This window comes from Chelonia mydas, chromosome 1 (assembly GCF_015237465.2).
Source record: "Chelonia mydas isolate rCheMyd1 chromosome 1, rCheMyd1.pri.v2, whole genome shotgun sequence".
Taxonomy (NCBI): Eukaryota; Metazoa; Chordata; order Testudines; family Cheloniidae; genus Chelonia; species Chelonia mydas.
The window spans coordinates 204,501,624-204,524,579 of NC_057849.1; the positions used below are offsets into that span (position 1 = coordinate 204,501,624).

The 22,956-nt window shown below is 44.3% G+C and overlaps 1 protein-coding gene across 4 annotated transcripts in view; it reads left to right on the plus strand.

Annotated features, from left to right (window-relative positions):
• Positions 1-22,319: 22,319 nt before the first annotated feature.
• Positions 22,320-22,956, plus strand: part of HAO2 (hydroxyacid oxidase 2) — a 29,265-nt gene continuing 28,628 nt past the window's right edge. For 2 of the 4 annotated variants that reach the window (XM_043527776.1, XM_037910224.2), the window contains exon 1: positions 22,369-22,732. The gene's annotated coding sequence lies outside the window, so the exon portion shown is untranslated. Of the gene's footprint in view, positions 22,733-22,956 lie in introns of all 4 variants that reach the window. The other 2 variants (XM_037910210.2, XM_037910218.2) reach the window with 2 other exon arrangements.

A 22,956-nucleotide genomic window follows, 5' to 3' on the forward strand; every position in this document is an offset into this window, starting at 1 on the left:
ATTGCACAGTAGACAAATGAATTCCTCTCCACCACCACCACCACCCTGCACTGTTTGCAGGCCAGATCCCTTTAATACCTTTTGTGGGGCTTACAACATTTAGTGGGATATTTAATTGTTATAGGTATCTTCTGTCCAATCTGGATCCCAGCTGTTGAGCTCTGACTGATCATTGTTAAAGCACAATGCACAAAGCAACAACCAGAGAATCCAGAGGAGTTAGTTAATCTAAAGCACCCAACACATGACTACAGATGTCAGTGAGTTGATCAGACCTTGAAAATAGCAGTCAGATATGCCTCAGCAGCAGTCAGGAGACTACAAAAACCCATTAGTCTACAAGGCCATAAAGTACTGCACCTGCTCTGCAATGGATGGCGACATCATAGCCCCTGTTCCAAACACACCAAGTGATGGTCTGACCACATAACTATTAGAGACCCACATAACTTACATCACATATAAAGATGAGGTTTAACATATGGCCATTCCTGTAGGAGACTATGAGTCCCAGACAGTCCTTCACTTCCACAAGATGCCACTAACGTATAAGGACTTCTAAATAAGCTCGAAAAACTCAGTTGTGAAATGTGTGTTGAACCTAGTGAGCTAAGCACCATGACAATAGTGAACTTTTACCTTGCTGTAGTGGCACAAGTCATGGCCAGATGCTCAGGTAGATTCATCTGCATGGTTAACCACCTTGTGTACGGCAAGTAGGATAAAACTATTGCAACTACACCGCCGTCTCCACCTCTACCTTCTCCCTAAGATTGATCAATCATTTTGATGCCCAATTGGAATCAACATCATGCAACCAGGACTCAGCAAGACATACCAGATCCCATGCTCACTTCATGAATCATGAAGTACACTAGTCTTATTCATATGAGACCTGGCATCACTCAACCAAAAATTGATGCAAGAGAAACCTGAATTATTCATTCCAATGTAGATACATGAGTGTTTCTCAGTAGGATATAGGGGATTTTACCAAAGGAGCCTAAGATGAGATGCCTTCTGACATACCTTGGTCTTATCTCCCCTATGGAGAGTTGTCTTAATGGGTAGCTTCATACCCACTATCTCAGCTACTTCACCATATGACTCACTTGTGCTATAACCTCCCCAGTTGGACTCTCTCTCCTTCGTGCATGTCAACAAAGACAAAGCAGTACCTAAGCACTCAAATAATGGGATCTCTCAGCTCCCTTTCTCTAAAGTGGAACAAATCAAACAGAGACAATGAAATAGTACTCCTCACTGTCAAAACACTCCAAAAACTCACCCAGAGAAGCATGCTGTAACCACTGGTGGAGAGAAGGAAATGAAATGATGGGTAGGTAAAATGGGGAAGAGCTCATCTGATGAAACAAACAGCAACTCTCCATACTCAGCAGATACAAATAGTGCCATTAGGCTCTACCCTGCACTTCAGATGCTATCAGAAGCTGCTGGTGCCAGCACAGACCCTGTCTTTATGCTTTTGCCTCCATTCCAAGCACCCATAGGCAAGTTTTGCAGTAAGAATTTTACTGCCTTATGTTATTTTTCTTGACTTAATGCATATTCCCTGCAGCAAGGCAGGTACATTGAAATAAATCATATTCTCCATCATCCTTGGGAATTTAGTATCACTATGAAACTGAGGTTTATAAAGTTACCTCCCCTCCCCAAAGATAACAGGATTTGTAAAATCATTCATGGCAACCATGACTCATGGGTAGCCTGGAACATCTTCCCCAGGTGAGGGCTTGAAAGTGGTTATCAGACCACATCATGTCTCATCTTTTGTAAACAAAGTAGAACAGAAGAGAAAAACGAGGACATCAGTGGAATGCACTTAAGAGAAATAGATACATGCACCAAAGAAAAATGCTTTGATATTTAAAATATTTATGACTTTAAAAGGCATGAAAAATGATACTATCCATTAACTAATAGACATTCCGCCTTTGTGATGTAGCCTCCATCCCTAACTAAAAACACATCTCTGCTCTGCCTTTGAAGCCAGACGCAAACATGATTAAATTTGAGGATTAGGTAGGGGAGAGTGTTTATGTCCCATCACTTATTGTATCTCTTTAGTGCACATAATGGCTCATGAAAATCTGGTTGTACATATTACTTGCTTCACTTACTCTTGTTGAGCTGAGATTCTGAGCCCATGATCTTCTGCTGTGTCACCCTGCTGCATGCTATAATGTGCAAGCAGAAGGAATTTAAATTTAAGGACACTTGACCTCTGCTCTCAGCAACAGCTCCTGTAGTGTGTTCATAATTTACAAATTATATGTTGTCCAGTCCCTCATTTGTATAAGAAAAGGAAAAATATTGGCTCTAGATCTTGTGGTGTGTAAGTCACTGTAAATGAGAGGAGAGCATATTACTTACAACTTCTGCATTTCAGTGCCTGAATAGCCTAATACTACCTGTGTATTTGTGTCATGCAGCTACCTAGAGTCGGAAACTGAAAAGACTGAGGCTGATTCTTTATTGAGACCCTCAAGTTCCTTGGCAAAGTGTCTCTCTGCTATTTGGAATGAATAAAAAGACACCAAATATATACATTTTTTATGCAGGACAATAATACATCCCCTACTTTACATGAACCTGCACAAATCAGCCAGGACAGACAGGATCCATTCTTCCTTTTCCTCTCTGTTCTAGTCAACATCACCTTCATGTAGCGTTGAGCCTAAACTGAATTTAGGATCTAACACACTCACATTCAGGTTTTTCAGATGCCCACGCCCATCTTCCAGCCAAACACAAAGCTCCACAGGGACAGGTTCAGGGACACCAAATTAAGAGGTTCCCCCAAACCACTCCACTTTTGACTTGACTAGGCCCCATCCTCCAGTCACTCCTTTTCCTACAGTTATTCTCCCCCCACACTTCATGGGCTTAGCCTTTTCCATGCCTTCCTCCCCAAGGGCCTTTTGGCCTGGACTACAAATTTGGGCAACTTAGACCTCATGATTTCGGGGAGATGACAGATACTCTAGCCCAGACAGCAGGAAGTTCTATCTCCACCAGGCATTCCATGAGTGTCCATGAGACTACAGACCATATTAAACCTTTGTGAGACTGGGATGAGTTTTTTCCTTCATATTTCTCAAAGGAACTTGCATTTATTTGGAACTCAAAGTTGGTGTTTTGTTTAGTTTTTTTTTCCAGTGTGGTTGAGCTGTAGGGGCTATTCTAGTCTCGTCTAGTCTACCTAGGTTCTTATACAACCTTCATCATTGTAGTATCTGAGCACTTTACAGTAGTACATGAAGTGACATAACTAGCATCTGTCACATGTAGTTCATTTTCTCATCCACTCCCATGGGGAGAATTGTGTGTGCAGTGGAGTGACTTGATCTGGTAGGAGTTTGTTTTTGAGGGTTTTTTTAAATGCATATGCTGCTCTGTGGTATGTGTGTTAGAGAAGGCACAGTTGAAGAAGTGCACCTTGCACTTGGAGCGGAAGGTGGTGGGGTTTGGGATGGCCCTTAGTTCCTGTGGAACTTCATTCCACAGTCTTGGATTAGTTCCCAAGAAAGCTCTGTCTACTGCACAGATAAGCTTTCCTCTGATGTTAGACAGTTCCATTATGCTAGAGGAGCAAAGTTGTTGACCATGGTCTCCATCCTGGAGTTTTAGGCAGTCTTTTAGATATGCTGGGCCAACTCCCTTGGGTACATTGATGATTAGGACTGAGACTTGGAACTTGATTCGACATTCTATGGGAAGTCATTGTAGGGATCAGTGGACAGATTTGATGTGCTCAGAGAATCCTATGTTGCTGTGCTGAGGAGACATGCTGCACTATTCTGTACTAACTGGAGCTTTCTAAGGGCTGAGGACTTCATACCCAGGTATATCACATTGTTGTATGCCAGATGGGAGCTAAATCATCATTTGCCATGATCAGATGTTTTGTCCTAGCCAATCAGAGATAGAAAGCCTCACTTGTGGATGATGCTATGCCTCAGAGAGGAATCCAGGAGCATTCCCAAACTGTGGACTGAACTGAACAGATGAATACCTGGATACCTTCAACTATAAAAGACACCACTATGACTGCAAAATCTTCACCATGCTTTCCTCTGCCCACCAGCATGAGCTCCCATCTTGGCTGGGTTCAGCTTCACCCAGGGGTTCTTTATTCATGAGCTGAGCTAATCCAAGCCCTGGGCCATTTTAGTGTATTGGTATAGTCATATGTGGTGAAGGATAAACAGATCTGTGTGTCATCTGATCTGTTCTACTTCAAACAGGAGTTAATTCAGGGAAGTCCTGTGGCCTGTGTTATACAGGGGGTCACAGAACCAAAGTTTAAGGCCAGAAGGGACCTCCAGATCATTTATTGCAACTTGTATATCCCAGGCCACCAACAACACCACTCAGCCACCCACACACTAAACCCAACAACTGGAATTAGACCAAAGTATTACAGCTCCCAGGAGACTAAACTATTGTGTGCCACAGGCAAAGAACAGAAGGTCAGACAAGATGTTGACAATGGTCCCTTTTGGCCTTATAACCTATGAATTTGTGTACTGATAGGACTTGTATCCATGTTGTCTGACCAGTTCACTTAGTGGCTGTGTCTAAATATTGAATAAGACCTTAGAGAGAATTAATCCTGAAGGGACTTCAGTTGTCGGGGCTATCCAGGAGGACTGGGTGACACAGAGACAGACTCTGAAGAGGAAACTGGGCCTTCCCCAGATCCAAGAAACAGTAAGCCTTAGGGAGAGGTAAGCATGTGTGTAGACTGGTTTATTAAGATCTGTTTCCTCTATAATGCTTTGGTTTGCTTTAGGAAGGCTCTTTGCTCACTGTATTAACTACTTGTCTCCTACTCCTGGCGGGGACAGAACTGCAGGTACTGAAGATAAGTCTGATCTGTTTAGGTAACCATGGTTAGCACCTGGGGACTGCAGCCCAAGACCTGGTCTGAGAGCTACAAAATCACTGGGTTCCCTCGTGCCTGACAAAAGTTGAGACTTGAAACCTAACAGAAGCACACTCAAAAAGATCAGGAGTGGTCAGAGGTGCAGTGAGCCCAGTAACCATGACAGAGTTAACAAGACACACTGACTGTCATGCATCAACAGAAATAACACCATCTTTATACAGGTGCCCAACAACTTTCAATGTGGTAAATAAGGAGAAGAGATCTGCATTACTATGCAAAGTCCTAAGAAACAGCCTTCCTGTTACAAGCTCGGAAAATGTATCTATTTTTACAGAGATTGAGGAAACTATAAAATAATTCCTATGGCTATAACTAGGGCTGCCAAGTGACTAAAAAAATCAATCGTCATTAATCGTGCGATTAAAAAAATTAATCATGCAATTAATCACACTGTTAAAGAATAATAGAATTCTATTTATTTAAATATTTTTGGATGTTTTCTACATTTTCAAATATATTGATTTCAGTTACCACACAGAATACAAAGTGTACAGTGCTCATTTTATATTATATATGATTACAAATATTTGCACTGTAAAATGATAAAGAAATAGTGTTTTTCAATTCACCTCTTACAAGTACCATAATGCAATATCTTTATCATGAAAGTTGAACTTACAAATGTAGAATTATGTACAAAAAATCACTGCACTCAAAAATAAAACAATGTAAAATTTTAGAGCCTGCATGTCCACTCCATCCTACTTCTTGTTCAGCCAATCGCTCAGACAAACAAGTTTGTTTACATTTGCAGGAGATAATGCTGCCCGCTTCTTGTTTACAATGTTACCTGAAAGTGACAACAGGTGTTTGCATGGCACAGTTGTAGTCGGCATGGCAAGATATTTACATGCCAGATGCTCTGAAGGTTCATATGTCCCTTCATGCTTCAAACACCCTTCCAGGGGACATGCGTCCATGCTGATGACGGGTTCTGCTCGATAACAATCCAAAGCAGTGTGGACCAACGCATGTTCATTTTCATCATCTGAGTCAGATGCCACCAGCAGAAGGTTGATTTTTTTTTTTTGGTGGTTCGGGTTCTGTAATTTCCGCAACAGAGTGTTGCTCTTTTAAGACTTCTGAAAGCATGCTCCACACCTCGTCCCTCTCAGATTTTGGAAGGTACTTCAGATTCTTAAATCTTGGGTCCAGTGCTGTAGCTATATTTAGAAATCTCACATTGGTACCTTCTTTGCATTTCGTCAAATATGAGGTGAAAGTGTTCTTAAAACAAACAACATGTCCTGGGTCATCGTCTGAGACTGCTGTAACATGAAATATATTGCAGAATGCAGGTAAAACAGAGCAGGAGACATACAATTCTTCCCCAAGGAGTTTAGTCACAAATGTAATTAACACATTTTTTTAAACGAGCGTCATCAGCATGGAAACATGTCCTCTGGAATGGTGGCTGAAGCATGAAGGGGCATACAAATGTTTAGCTTATCCGACATGTAAATTCCTTGCAATGCTGACTACAAAAGTGCCATGTAAATGCCTATTCTCACTTTCAGGTGACATTGTAAATAAGAAGCAGGCAGCATTATGTCCTGTAAATGTAAACACACTTGTTTGTCTCAGCGATTGGCTGAACAAGAAGTAGAACTTCGTGGACTTGTAGGCTCTCAAGTTTTACATTATTTTGGTTTTTTGAGTGCAGTTATGTAATAAAAAAAAGTCTACATTTGTAAGTTGCACTTTCATGATAAAGATATTGCATTATGGTACCTGTAAAAGGTGAATTGAAAAACACTATTTCTTTATCATTTTACAGTGCAAATATTTGTAATAAAAATAATAATATAAAGTGAGCAGTGTACACTTTGTATTCTGTGTTGTAACTGAAATCAATATATTTGAAAATGTAGAAAAGCACCAAAAATATTTAATAAATTTCAATTGGTATTCTGTTGTTTAATAGTGCGATTAAAAGTGTGATTAATCACAACTATTTTTTTTGTGTTAACTGTGATTAATTGACAGCCCTAGCTATAACACTATGTGGTTCCCATATGTACCTATCTTTGCCTGCAAGATAAATACGAAGTTGAAAAATCAGGGATAAGAATAAAAGTGCCTTTTCCCTCCCTGACATCTCAACTACAGTGGCACTACAGTACTAGGATGCTGTAATAAAAGAAAAGTTATGAGGAACAGCTGAAAAGCTGACATAACCTAGAGATTTAATTCATGGATGAATTAATTGCACTATATTTAATATTCCCAATATGAAATTGCAGAGAAATTGGTTCTGTTCCTGCTCTTTGGGAATCCACCAGAGGGAACTGTATCCCCTAATTAAGGAAGACTGATTTGATTTTTCAAGCCTTCTTTTGCCCCAATTCAAAACGATGAGAAATAAATGGTGTGCAGGGTAAATCGAAACCACATTTGAAATGCAAACAGGATTCAAACTTTGACTGCACTGGATGCTAACAGCTAAAGTTCTTTAATCATTTAAATGGAGAGTCAGCCAAGTGGAGAGTCAGCCAGAGAGTCAAGTTAAAATAAGAGAGAATTTCCTTCTATTCTTTCAGTGTGGACAAATCAATGTGCTGGGACAATGTGTGCTGAAACTGTACACATTTCCCACCTATTTTATAGGATTGATTTTGGATTGCAGAATAATTAGTTTATCACTGTATTTCTTAGAACTGTAGGGGAAGAGAGGAGAACTAGGGGGGTTAAGACCAAGAGGTGATCGTAGAGCCTTATGAGAGCCCAGGATTGGAACTGCAGAGAGGATAACTTTGTAGTAATGATTTGAAATTGAACAAAAGAAAATGTAGGCTGAATAGCAAGAAAATGGTCAGATCTATTAGACTGGTTTTCAAAAAAGAAGTTATGGAGTCATTTAAAAGTAGACTGAAAGATGTCCTACAGAATAAGCTGTTGGAAATGGTCTTTCATTGGTCCACAGGAGAACTAGATGTGAGTTAATAATTCTTTTGCAACTCTATTTTGTGAAACTATACTTTTCCTGATATCTAAAGTTGATAAACAAAAGAAGAGAGAACTGCAAGTTTATTCAGAGAAAGGACAGTTCAGTTCTGCACCTTCTAATATATGCTATGGCTAGTTGATTGGAGGCATACTGCTGTGGTCAGGGTTTTATTGTGAGTTTCCTCCATTGCCGAAATGCCATGGTGAAAAACAGACTAGGCTTTTTTTGCTAGAGAGAGGCTGAATGGGGAGACCTTTGATGGTCCACAGATGAGTTGAATGATGATCCTTCTACTATCTACTGCTAGTGGCTTAAAAGTAGTTAATGCTCTTAGTCCAAACCAGTCTCACAGAATTTACCACAAGAAGGAGATGTTTTCCTCTAGTAATTAATATTTGTGTTTCAGAAACTACTCTCTGTGATCCCTAATTTTGCCGGGACAGCCTGGGAACTTTCTTAGTTTGTCAGAAGAAAAGGCAGAATCGAATTAAAATGTGAAAAACTGCTGGCAACCATTTCCACTTGCTGATGACACTGAAATAACTCAGTCCTTGGACATGGAGTACCAGAGCTCTGCCCAAATGAAGGCCACATTGGCAGTTTACTGGGAGTCTGTGAGGCAAGTCAGACAATCTGTGTATCTGTTCATGGAATAGTTTTTAATGTGGTGATGCAGCTCATAGGCACCACTTGTTATAGCTTTCACTGTGTTTTGCAGGTCAGAGTGGCTTTCTCCATTCACTGCTGGGGGCATAATGTATGACCTCAGCATACTCAGATACTATGCTGGCAACAATCATTGAGGGAGATGGCTCTGATCTAGACAGAGCAGTGAATACAGGGGCATGTAGATTCCATAGGCCTCACTTGTCTAATACAGATGAGGTGGCTGCCCTCTGAGCATCCCTCCTCTGTCTCACATCTCCAAAATCCCACCATGCATGTACCACCCTACCTCCCACCCAAGTGCAAGACATTGTATTTTACTAGTCTGGCTTTTACTTTCAGAGTTATTAGGCTAACTGTAGTTTTAGATGAGCAATGCTGCATCTATCCATGGAGAGAAGGATAATCTCTGTCCTCTCTAGTTCAGTGGTTCCCAATGTGCAGTTAAATCATTGTGCTTCCTCCTTCTCCTCTGTACTGCCTGAGCATCTTTTGTGGGGCATTGAGAGCACAGAAGAGACAATATCCCTGCACCACAATGACTCCTGGCTGCACGGAGCAGAAACTGCAGGGAAAGTTCTGTTCAGTTCCTGCAGCTCCTGCAGCCCTAGGGTGGATCATACTCAGTGCAGACAGAATCTTCAGAGAAATTATCCACCAGACTGATAACAAGGTCTTCTGAGTATGTGCAAACAGGGATTTTCAGGGGCTTATGACTTGGTCAAATCTGGGTGGATTTTCACAAAGACAGCAAAAGGCACCTCCGTGACCCCAGGAATAATCCCCTTCTTCAAACATAGAGCTGCATGAGCTTATCAATGGAACAGTTGTAAGAATTTAGCATGGGGAGTGTCATTCCTGGAAACTACTGAAGCACTTTTGCTGCAACTTTCCAAAATATTCAGCCCAACACAGAAAGCGAGCATAGAAAAACTCTCATCCTGAATAATTAAAATCTGACAAAGTGATAGTCAACTGAAACTGGACCTTATAATCGGAAGTGTTAGGCAGCATTAAGTTTAAGACTTGCTTTCATCTGAACCTATAATAAAAGGGTAGAAATTTGAGAGGACTTTCCTCCATGAACAATATAGGAGGGGAAAGTATTTTTCTGCAAAACCTGGGGCATATGCCCAAGAAACAAATCTGATAAGAAGAATCACTGCTGACTTAATAGTTTTGCCATCTGGTTTACATCACTCAGAATTATGTCAAGCCAGGCTCCCCACCAAATTCTTCCAAAGTCCCAATCCCAGCCTGCCATTACTGGATGCTAGAGTGAGATGACAGCATGAGCCATAGTTATTTGCTTGCTATAAAATCAAACAGTATAACCAACCTGGGCTAATAAACATTGTGATTGCTGTAGAAACTTGCACACGTTTACACAGGAAGTTTTTGCTTGGACTCACAAGATTATATGCTTCTCTCACCAACAGAAGCTGGTCCAATATTACCTCACTCACTTTGTCTCTCTAAACTTCAGACTGTGCACTTGCATAAAAATAATCAACTGCAAATAACCAGCTGGCAAAAATCATGCAAAAAGGCAGACCTGAAGGTCAACAGTGCTTTGGCCTGAATGCTGAATTGCAGGAGTACATGTTTCTTATTTTATTTTCCTCACTATCCTAGAAACAGGGCAAACACTACTTAAAAGAGAGAAAGCCATTATTATTTTAGCTTGAGTCGGTCACAAGTGAGCAGGAAAACGTTGGGAAGCAAGTGTTAAATACTCAGTCTCCTATTGGCCAGAATCTAAAACCAAGGGTGTCTTTATTTTCTACTTGAAAAACCCAAATATAGTACCTTTTTAATCTGTTTGTAATGGTGATGGCTGAACGCTTGAAAACCCTGAAGTTTGGTGAGTTTGCTAGACAATGTACATCCTAAAGGTAGGTGTGTTTACTGAGCGTGTGCAACTTGAGAACAATGGCAAAGGACACTGGTGATGATTTCAGCTGAAATGTATATTGGTCCAGTCTGGATTTATGTCAGTTTTACTTTCACACTGTGTACTAATGACTGGCAAGAATAAAAAGCATGGAATGAAGATTTCTAAGCATATTAGCAGACACTGGTAAAGGCACCAGGCTGTTTTATGCCCTTTGTGTCTGGCAGAACCCCAAGCAAAGGCTGTTTTTATACCAGCATTAATTGATATTTGTAAAGCAAAGCTGACATCTAGTGGGGAGAAAGCAAACACAGGGAGCTTCCCTACCTATACCAGGGATGCCTGAGTGCATGACAGAAGGTATTAGTGCTTTTCCTCGTATAAAATTATACGTAATCAGTAGGCCACTTTATGCCAATACCATCCAACTGGAAAAGAAAGACGACTAAAGAGCACAGAAGTGAATTGTGCTTTTTTTGGGCCCCTGCAAATGTAGTGATGAGTGAATGCCAATGGGTACATTGCAGCATTCTCAGTGTATCACAGGAGTGAAGGTAGGAATTAAAGGTGCTTCATATGCTAATCTTAGCCCTGGTCTACACTAGGACTTTAGGTCGAATTTAGCAGCGTTAAATCGATGTAAACCTGCACCCGTCCACACGATGAAGCCCTTTATTTCGACTTAAAGGGCTCTGAAAATCGATTTCCTTACTCCATCCCTGACAAGTGGATTAGCGCTTAAATCGGCCTTGCCGGGTCGAATTTGGGGTACTGTGGACACAATTCGACGGTATTGGCCTCCGGGAGCTATCCCAGAGTGCTCCATTGTGACCGCTCTGGACAGCACTCTCAACTCAGATGCACTGGCCAGGTAGACAGGAAAAGAACCACGAACTTTTGAATCTCATTTCCTGTTTGGCCAGCATGGCAAGCTGCAGGTGACCATGCAGAGCTCATCAGCAGAGGTGACCATGATGGAGTCCCAGAATCGCAAAAGAGCTCCAGCATGGACTGAACGGGAGGTACGGGATCTGATCGCTGTATGGGGAGAGGAATCCGTGCTATCAGAACTCCGTTCCAGTTTTCGAAATGCCAAAACCTTTGTCAAAATCTCCCAGGACATGAAGGACAGAGGCCATAACAGGGACCCGAAGCAGTGCCGCATGAAACTTAAGGAGCTGAGGCAAGCCTACCAGAAAATCAGAGAGGCGAACGGCCGCTCTGGGTCACAGCCCCAAACATGCCGCTTCTATGATGAGCTGCATGCCATTTTAGGGGGTTCAGCCACCACTACCCCAGCCGTGCTGTTTGACTCCTTCAATGGAGATGGAGGCTACACGGAAGCAGGTTTTGGGGACGAAGAAGATGATGATGAGGTTGTAGATAGCTCACAGCAAGCAAGCAGAGAAACCGGTTTTCCCGACAGCCAGGAACTGTTTCTCACCCTGGACCTGGAGCCAGTACCCCCCGAACCCACCCAAGGCTGCCTCCTGGACCCGGCAGGCAGAGAAGGGACCTCCGGTGAGTGTACCTTTTAAAATACTATACATGGTTTAAAAGCAAGCATGTGAAAGGATTAATTTGCCCTGGCATTCACGGCTCTCCTGGATGTATTCCCAAAGCCTTTGCAAAAGGTTTCTGGGGAGGGCAGCCTTATTGAGTCCTCCATGGTAGGACACTTTACCACTCCAGGCCAGTAACACGTACTCGGGAATCATTGTACAACAAAGCATTGCAGTGTATGTTTGCTGGCGTTCAAACAACATCCATTCTTTATCTCTCTGTGTTATCCTCAGGAGAGTGAGATATCATTCATGGTCACCTGGTTGAAATAGGGTGCTTTTCTTCAGGGGACACTCACAGGTGCCCGTTCCTGCTGGGCTGTTTGCCTGTGGCTGAACAGAAATGTTCCCCGCTGTTAGCCACAGGGAGGGGGGAGGGTTGAGGGGTTAGCCACGCGGTGGGGGGAGGCAAAATGCAAACTTGTAATGAAAGCACATGTACTATGTATGTAATGTTAACAGCAAGGTTTACCCTGAAAGAGTGTAGCCACTGTTTTATAAAATGTGTCTTTTTAAATACCGCTGTCCCTTTTTTTTTCTCCACCAGCTGCATGTGTTTCAATGATCACAGGATCTTCTCCTTCCCAGAGGCTAGTGAAGATTAGAAAGAAAAAAAAAACGCACTCGTGATGAAATGTTCTCTGAGATCATGCTGTCCTCCCACACTGACAGAGCACAGACGAATGCGTGGAGGCAAATAATGTCAGAGTGCAGGAAAGCACAAAATGACCGGGAGGAGAGGTGGCGGGCTGAAGAGAGTAAGTGGCGGGCTGAAGACAGGGCTGATGCTCAAATGTGGCGGCAGCGTGATGAGAGGAGGCAGGATTCAATGCTGAGGCTGCTGGAGGATCAAACCAGTATGCTCCAGTGTATGGTTGAGCTGCAGCAAAGGCAGCTGGAGCACAGACTGCCACTACAGCCCCTGTGTAACCAACCGCCCTCCTCCCCAAGTTCCATAGCCTCCACACCCAGATGCCCAAGAACGCGGTGGGGGGGCCTCCGGCCAACCAGCCACTCCACCACAGAGGATTGCCCAAAAAATAGAAGGCTGGCATTCAATAAATTTTAAAGTTGTAAACTTTTAAAGTGCTGTGTGGCATTTTCCTTCCCTCCTCCACCACCCTTCCTGGGCTACCTTGGTAGTCATCCTCCTATTTGTGTGATGAATGAATAAAGAATGCATGAATGTGAAGCAACAATGACTTTATTACCTCTGCAAGCGGTGATCGAAGGGAGGAGGGGAGGGTGGTTAGCTTACAGGGAAGTAGAGTGAACCAAGGGGTGGGGGGTTTCATCAAGGAGAAACAAACAGAACTTTCACACCGTAGCCTGGCCAGTCATTAAACTGGTTTTCAAAGCTTCTCTGATGCGTACCACGCCCTCCTGTGCTCTTCTAACCGCCCTGGTGTCTGGCTGCGCGTAATCAGCAGCCAGGTGATTTGCCTCAACCTCCCACCCCGCCATAAACGTCTCCCCCTTACTCTCACAGATATTGTGGAGCGCACAGCAAGCGGTAATAACAGTGGGAATATTGGTTTCGCTGAGGTCTAAGTGAGTCAGTAAACTGCGCCAGCGCGCCTTTAAACGTCCAAATGCACATTCTACCACCATTCTGCACTTGCTCAGCCTGTAGTTGAACAGCTCCTGACTACTGTCCAGGCTGCCTGTGTACGGCTTCATGAGCCATGGCATTAAGGGGTAGGCTGGGTCCCCAAGGATAACGATAGGCATTTCAACATCCCCAACAGTTATTTTCTGGTCTGGGAATAAAGTCCCTTCCTGCAGCTTTTGAAACAGACCAGAGTTCCTGAAGATGCGAGCGTCATGTACCTTTCCCGGCCATCCCATGTTGATGTTGGTGAAACGTCCCTTGTGATCCACTAGAGCTTGCAGCACTATTGAAAAGTACCCCTTGCGGTTTATGTACTCGCCGGCTTGGTGCTCCGGTGCCAAGATAGGGATATGGGTTCCGTCTATGGCCCCACCACAGTTAGGGAATCCCATTGCAGCAACGCCACCCACTATGACCTGCACATTTCCCAGGGTCACTACCCTTGATATCAGCAGATCTGTGATTGCGTGGGCTACTTGCATCACAGCAGCCCCCACAGTAGATTTGCCCACTCCAAATTGATTCCCAACTGACCGGTAGCTGTCTGGTGTTGCAAGCTTCCACAGGGCTATCACCACTCGCTTCTCAACTGTGAGTGCTGCTCTCATCTTGGTATTCATGCACTTCAGGGCAGGGGAAAGCAAGTCACAAAGTTCCATGAAAGTGCTCTTACGCATGCGAAAGTTTCGCAGCCACTGGGAATCGTCCCAGACCTGCAACACTATGCGGTCTCACCAGTCTGTGCTTGTTTCCCAAGCCCAGAATCGGCGTTCCACAGCATGAACCTGCCCCATTAGCACCATGATGCATGCATTGGCAGGACCCATGCTTTCAGAGAAATCTGTGTCCATGTCCTGATCACTCACGTGACCGCGCTGACGTCGCCTCCTCGCCCGGTATCGCTCTGCCAGGTTCTGGTGCTGCATATACTGCTGGATAATGCGTGTGGTGTTTAATGTGCTCCTAATTGCCAAAGTGAGCTGAGCGGCCTCCATGCTTGCCTTGGTATGGCGTCCGCACAGAAAAAAGGAGCGGAACGATCGTCTGCCGTTGCTCTGATGGAGGGAGGGGCGACTGATGACATGGCTTACAGGGTTGGCTTACAGGGAATTAAAATCAACAAAGGGGGTGGCTTTACATCAATGAGTATTTCAGGCAGGACTTCACGGAGGGTTCCAATAAGAAATGGTGCACCTAACTAATTGTTCTTATTGGAACAAGCAGGTTGGTCTGGCCTCTGATTGATACATGGCTAGATTTACCTCGCTGCACCTTCTCTGTGAGTGACTGCAGTGTGACCTAGAGGAATGAGTCCCCTAGACGGGGATGGGGGGAAGCAAATGAGTACAAAACAAATCTGGTCTATTTCTTGTTTTGATCCACTCCATCTATCTTTTACATCTTTGGCTGGCAGCAGACGGTGCAGAAGGACTGCAAGCCATCCACATCTCATGGCTGCTCGGCAGAAGATGGTGCAGTAGGACTGCTAGCCATCCTCATCTCTTGCCTGCCTGGCAGAAGATGGTACAGTAGGACTGCTAGCAATCCGTATTGCCTGCCTGCTCACCATAAGATGGTTCAATAGGACTGACTGCAGGACTAAAGAGAATGACCTGGTCAAGACACTCCAAATTTAGTCCCTGCGCCCATGTCTGCCCAGGCGCTCCTGGCCTACGTGGCCAGGAGCACCTCGGACATGACGATGACGGCTACCAGTCCTACTGTACCGTCTGCTGCCACAAGGCAATGGGTTGATGCTGCTGTGTAGCAATGCAGTACCACGTCTGCCAGCACCCAGGAGACATACGGTGACGGTTACCTGAGCGGGCTCTATGCTTGCCGTGGTATGGCGTCTGCACAGGTAACTCAAGAAAAAAGGTGCAAAACGATTGTCTGCTGCTGCTTTCACGGAGGGAGGGAGGGAACGGGGGCCTGACGATATGTACCCAGAACCACCCGTGACAATGTTTTAGCCCAATCAGGCATTGGGATCTCAACCCAGAATTCCAATGGGCAGAGGAGACTGCAGGAACTGTGGAATAGCTACCCACAGTGCAACACTCCAGAAGTTGACTCTAGCCTCGGTACTGTGGAAGCACTCCGCCGAGTTAATGCACTTAATGCACTTAAAGCATTTTCTGTGGGGACACACACACTCGAATATATTAAACCGATTTCTAAAAAAACTACTTCTATAAATTGGACCTAATTTCGTACTGTAGACATATCCTTAGTCTCCTGCACCTAGTAGAGTGTTGGCCAATACTCAGACATGGATAGAATAAAAATGGAATTCTTTACTAGGCCTGGAAGAAAGAAAATGGTGCAAATGTCCTTGGCTTGCAATATTGCAGTTAGGAACACAGAACCTGCCAGATTGGATCAGACCAGTGCCTCAGTTATTGGGTGCCCAATTTGAGACACCTCAGGACTCATTTTCAGAAAATGCTGAGCATCAAAAACTCCAATGGAAGTCAATAGCAGCTGAAAATTAGGCCAAAGATGTCTCAAGCTGGCATACTTGTCAACATCTTCAGGCAGAATAATAGTCGATTTTTAATTTTCAAATTGAATTAGGCCTTATGTAGACTGGAACTTTGCACTGATTACTGCTATCAGTGTAGCTGTATCAATTTAGATGGAATATACAACCCTTGTATCAATTTGGATGGAATGTACAAGCCAAAGATGTTAACATAACCCAGACACAGTCCAACAGTATACAGTTTTTAACAAGGTTCGGGATTTGGTATACAGAAACCTTATTCTGCTTAGTACTATGGGAAACACACCATGAAACATCCTTTTAACCTTTTGTTAAAGATAATGTGGAAAAAAAACAGTTAAAAATTTGACATGTAAAGTATTAAGCCAGGCTCTCATTTTAACAGTGTTTCTTGTTCTCTTTCACTTTAGCTGGAGAGAGTTTTTAAAAGACAAATGCCCTTGTTTGACAGTCTGTTAGATGGCATTTAGCTTGGTAATACTTTCCTTTTGGGGAAGATAGAAGAAATAAAGAAGTATGGGCTGGATGGATGCACTACAAAGTGGGTAGAAAGTTAGCTAGATTGTCGGGCTCAACGGGTAGTGATCAATGGCTCCATGTCTAGTTGGCAGCCGGTATCTAGCGGAGTGCCCCAAGGGTCAGTCCTGGGGCTGGTTTTGTTCAATATCTTCATTAATGATCTGGAGGATGGTGTGGATGGCACCCTCAGCAAGTTTGCAGATGACACTAAACTGGGCGGAGTGGTAGATACGCTGGAGGGTAGGGATAGGATACAGAGGGACCTAGACAAATTGGAGGATTGGACCAAAAGAAATCTGATGAGGTTCAACAAGGGCAAGTGCAGAGTCCTGCACTTAGGACGGAAGAATCCAATGCACCGCTACAGACTAGGGACCGAATGGCTAGGCAGCAGTTCTGCAGAGAAGGACCTAGGGGTGACAGTGGACGAGAAGCTGGATATGAGTCGACAGTGTGCCCTTGTTGCCAAGAAAGCCAATGGCATTTTGGGGTGTATAAGTAGGGGCATTGCCAGCAGAACGAGGGATGTGATCATCCCCTCTATTCGACATTGGGGAGGCCTCATCTGGAGTACTGTGTCCAGTTTTGGGCCCCACACTACAAGGATGTGGAAAAACTGGAGAGAGTCCAGCGAAGGGCAACAAAAATGATTAGGGGACTGGAACACATGAGTTATGAGGAGAGGCTGAGGGAACTGGGATTGTTTAGTCTACGGAAGAGAAGAATCGGGGGGGGATTTGATAGCTGCTTTTAACTACCTGAAAGGTGGATCCAAAGAGTATGGATCTAGACTATTCTCAGTGATAGCAGATGACAGGACAAGGAGTAATGGTCTCAAGTTGCAGTGGGGGAGGTTTAGGTTGGATATTAGGAAAAACTTTTTCACTAGGAGGGTGGTGAAACACTGGAATGCGTTACCTAGGGAGGTGGTGGAATCCCCTTCCTTAGAAGTTTTTAAGGTCAGGCTTGACAAAGCCCTGGCTGGGATGATTTAGTTGGGATTGGTCCTGCTCTGGGCAGGGGGTTGGACTAGATGACCTCCAGAGGTCCATTCCAATTCTTTTATTCTATGATTCTATGAAATTAGATGAGTTGGGATGGAGCTGTTTCAGCCCAGGTGGTATTCAGAATTCAGCTGGAGCCTGTAGAGGTGGTGATGTCACCTGGATCCATCTCTCTGGCTTGGTCTGGATCCCAGAAAATGTGTGTATGGGGGTAGCCATCATGGTGAAGCTCACTCCAGTAGCCAATTTTTGTGCCCAAAGTCTCTTTCTTTAAGGACCCACAAAGGAACTGGTGAGCAGAATAGTTCATACGCTCATTATTTTATCCACCAATTAGGCCTAATTTCTGACACACCAATTTTGGTTCATTGATTTTTTCAGTCTCACACTTTTCTTGTTTACCAAGCATGATCTTAGCACAGGCCATGAGTTATATCAGTAGTCTTTTTTTGTTTGCACTAATTCAGTTTTTCATACCATTTCCCATCAATATTTGTTATTATAGATCATTGTGACATCCTAAAAACTTGCACTTACTTTTTTACAGCTGAACTCACAATTAAAGTAAATTTGTAGGCCCAATTATCACAACAGACCCTACTGTAGACAGGCACAAGTAGAGTTTACGGTAGGGTTTCAGGCAAGGGTAAACTCCACCAGAGCAAAGCGTGGTTATCTTATCTACGCTAAGGGGTTCACTGGTACCTACAACAGCAATTGACCACCAATGACTGTAATCAGCACAAAATCAACGTTTAGAAATGGCTGCTGATAGTGTAGTTCCTCAGCTCAGTGGGAGAGGAGCTGATGTGCACATTCCCCTGCACACTAAAACCCACACTAAGGCAGTTCAGCTAGAACCCCCATCAAATACTCAAATTCCTAATTCTACTCCTAGTCAATTAATTTCCCATCCAACACACATGCCCACACAGATGCCCCTTAATAAATTGTCAGCTACCCACCCCCACCCACAACCCCTCAGGGAATTAATTACTCCCTTGGACCACAAACCCCAACACCAATTATGGCCCCCATGTGCACATCTTCATATTCTGCTACTGCTGTGCCCATTCCTGTTGTTCCCCTTAGCTCTTGGTTTCTGTGTCTTCCTCCACTGCTCTGCTGGGGCTGCTCTGCTCCCTCATCTACCCTCAAAGAGCACTCAAGGAAGCTAAGACCACTGCAGAGAAGAAAAATGAATTCTTTACATTGGTCTTCACTGCAGAGGATGTGGTGGAGATACCCAAATCAGAGCTCTGCTCTTTGGCTGACAACGCTGAAGTACTGTCGCACACTGATGTGTCAGTAGAAGAGGTTTTAGAACAAATTGACAAATTAAACAGTAATTGGTGACCAGGCCTAGTTGGTATTCACCCAAGAGGCCTGAAGGAACTCAAATACGAAGCTGAAGAACTTCTAATTGTGGTATGTAACCTATCACTGAAACAATAGTCTGTCCCAGATGACTGGAAGTTACCTAATGTAACGCCAATTTTCAAAACGGGCTCCTGAGTTAATCCTGGAAATTACAGGCTAGTAAACCTAACTGAGTACCGGGCAAATTGGTAGAAACTATCATAAAGAACGGAATTATCAGACACATACATAAACATGATTTGCTGGGGAAGAGTCAACATGGCTTTTGTAAAGGTAAGTCATGCTTTACTAATCTATTAGAATTCTTCAAGGGTGTCAACAAGCACGTGGATAAGGGTGATCCAGTCAATATAGTGTACAATACTTGAATTTTAGAAAGCTTTTAACAGGGTTCCTCACCAAAGGCTAGTAAGGAAATGAAGCAGTCCTGGGCTAAAAGGGAAGGTCCTCTCATGGCCCAGTAACTGGTTAAAAGATAGAAAACAAAGGGTAGTAATAAATTGTCAATTTTCACAGTGGAGAGAGGTAAACAGCGGTATCCCCAAGGATCTGAACTGGTACCTATGCTGTTCAACATATTCATTACTGATCTGGAAAAGGGAGTGAACACAGACGTGGCAAAGTCTGCAAATGATAAATAAGTGTTCAAGACAGTTAAGTTCAAAGCTGACTGCGAAGAGTTACAGGGGCTCTCATAAAACTGAATGACTGGGCAACAAAATGGCAGATGAAATTCAACTTTGTTAAGTACAAAATAATGCACATTGGAAAAAATAATCCCAACTATACATATAAAATAATGGGATCTAAATTAGCTGTTACCACTCAAGAAAGAGATCTTGGAGACACCATGGATAGTTCTCGGAAAACTTCAACTCAATGCTCGGCAGTGGTCAAAAAGGCTAACAGAATGTTAGGAACTATTAGGAAAAGGATAGAAAATAAGACAGAAAATATTATAATGCCACTATATAAAGCCATGATGCACCCACACTTTAGTCCATTTCTGGTTGTCACATATCCAAAAGGATATAGTGGAACCGGAAAAGACTCAGAGAAGGGTAATAAAGATGTTCAAGGCTATGGAATGGTTTTCATACAGGAAGAGATTAAAAAGATGAGGGCTGTTCAGTTTAGAAAAGAGACAATTAAGAGGGAACATGAGAGAGGGTTATAAAATCATGACTGGTGTGGAGAAAGTGAATAGAGAAGTGTTATTTCCCTTTCCCACAACACAAAAACCAAAGGTCACCTTATGAAATTAATAGGCATCAGGTTTAATAAAAAACAAGAAGTACTTTTTAATACAACATACTGAAACTAATTGCCAGGGGCTATTGTAAAGGCCAAAAGAATAACTGGGTTCATAAAAGAACTAGATACATTCATGGAGGATAAGTCCATCAATGGCTATTAGCCGCAATGATCAGGGATGCAACCCCATGCTCCAGGCATCTCTGAGCCCCTGATTGCCAGAAGCCAGGAGGGGAACACAAGGTAGATCACACCAACTGCACTGTTCTGTACATTCCTCCTGTAGCCCTAGTAGCGGCCACTGTCAGAGACAGGATACTGAGCTAAATGGACCATTGGTCTGACCCAGTAGGGCCGTTCTTATGTTCTTATGAGAATCTCACCTTTCATTTAAAAAAATAAGTCTCCAGCTCTTATGCTTGCAGAGAAAAGCTTGAAAATGTGAACCCGAAAGGCTCCCGAAGCAGAAGACACATACAAACAATTCAACATTTGTTATTTTTTAAAATCTCATCATTTTAAAACCAAAATCATGAATTTTCAGATCCTGACTCACGCTTTTTGAACTCTTGGGCGTGGCAATACTAGAGCGTGCAGGATTCTCTCACTTTTCCCTAGGCATGGGGGGGGGAGGGGAGGGTTGGGGAGCGGGCAGCACTAGCAGCCAGAGAGGCGAAGCTGCAAAGCCAGCTGGGACGCAGGAGGGCTGAGAGCTTGGGGTGCACTCCTGACCCCTTAAGCAAGGGAGTGGGTAGAAGGGAGCTCTGCTTGCTCCATGTGGAGCACGTGGAGCAGCATTTTCCCAGAAGGCAATGGGGAAGGACAGCTATCGGAGAGGTTTTCCCCCAAAGACCTGTATGAGGGCCTGAAAACTTACAGTCTATAGGGAAAGTCGGTAGAGCTGGCAGCCCTTTGATGAAATCCTTAAAAACGAACACACCCAAAAGCAGTAGCCGCTTTTGAAATTTGGGGGCTAAGTGCCCACCTGTGAGCCTCTGGTCCTTATCCACTGCTGGAATGTGGGGACATGACCAGTCAAGTTCATTGATGAATCATTCTGTCTGTTCAAAGAAAACTTGAAGGGTGTGTTCTTACTGAGGCACAGAGGGTCTGTATATAACATTTACATTATATTTATTTAAACACTACATAACTCTGACACAACAGCAGCCTGGTGTTTCTGGTAGTCCACAGCCCGCACCTCACCAAATGGAGGAGGCAGGGGAGTGGTACTAGGGACTTGGAGAGAAAAACTAAGCTCTCCCCCTCTTCCCATTCATGGTGTCCTGTACTTGCATTCGCCTTATTGGGATTCTTTTTTGCCCAAAGGCAGTGCTATTTGAAGAAAGGAGGGGAAAAGTGGTATCAACAGGAACTGGTGATGTTCAAGGGTATTTGCACCAAAGATCTTTCGAAGTGTCTCATCTCTTTTCCTCCCATCTCTGGGATAGGGTCTGAAATATGGTTGTGTTCAGAGCGACTAACTAGGGTTGGTCTTAGACAAATGCTACCGGGGAAGGGCTCCCAGAATGTGAATCCTTGAGGCCCCAAAACATGGTGCCCTGGGAGGCCATACACCCCTCACAGGCCTGCGACCTGCTCTGCACATGCTTCAGTGTTATTTACTCTGCATTACCTTCTGGGATGCTGCAGAGTCCAGTGGTCTTTGCACTGCTATATCCAGTCCCATGTATGCAGCATTCTGCTGCAGTGGCTCTGTACTTTCCATTGGTGACTGCACTGCCTTCAGTCCCTGCCACCCGGCAGTTCCCAGGGCTGTTTGCCAAGCAATCAGTTTGTAACCAAGATGACCTGTGTCTTTGGAAGGAACTTTCTTTCAGAACAAATGTAGACATACACAAAAGTACAAAGTTTGCTGGTGGGTTAAGCTTTAACCTCATAGTTGTTTATTCACCCCAGAAAATAAATAGTGGCCACTCTGTAGGTCGGTAATCAGGCCCCCCTCTAGCCATTTTGGTGCTCCATGCAGCCCGTCTCGCCTCAGGCCTCCGCGGGGGGGGGGGGGGGCTGGCCACTTCCTGTGGGAAATGGAGTGACCCGGCCCCAGCCTGCTCCGCTCCCCTGGCTCGGGGGGCAGGGGGAACCGGCCCCCAGCAGTCGCCAGCGGCACGGCTGGGAGCCAGAGGAGCGGAGTAGGCTGGAGCCCGGTCGCTCCACTTCCCACCGCCGCCGAGTGCAGGGAGCCCAACCCTGCCGCAGTCCTCAGGGGCAGCGCGGGAGCGGGGACTGGTGCCAGGTGGAAGAGGCGGAGCAGGAGCTGGAGCAATACGCAGCTGCATAGTTTCCTGGTGCCCTTCGCAGCTCTGTACTTCGCGTAAGGGTGGGGACGGACCTGTCTGCAATCCACTTTGAAGCCTGGGGTCTTAGCTGGTGCTGCTTGCTTTTAAAGCCCAAAGTAAGTTGGTTTTTGCAAGTGATTGAGAGATGAGTGAGGGCTGTGTCTGGGTGACTATGGTTCCTGTTTCTCCTGCTGTGAAATAATTTGATTTCATATTTGTCCTTGGTGACTTTGGCTTTCTTTGCACTAGGAAACTTAAGACCTAGATCTCTCCTCTGGTGTGGCTCCCCTTGTGTCTGCTGTCATGCAGCTGTGTAGACAGGGCTCACCTTCTCAGAGAA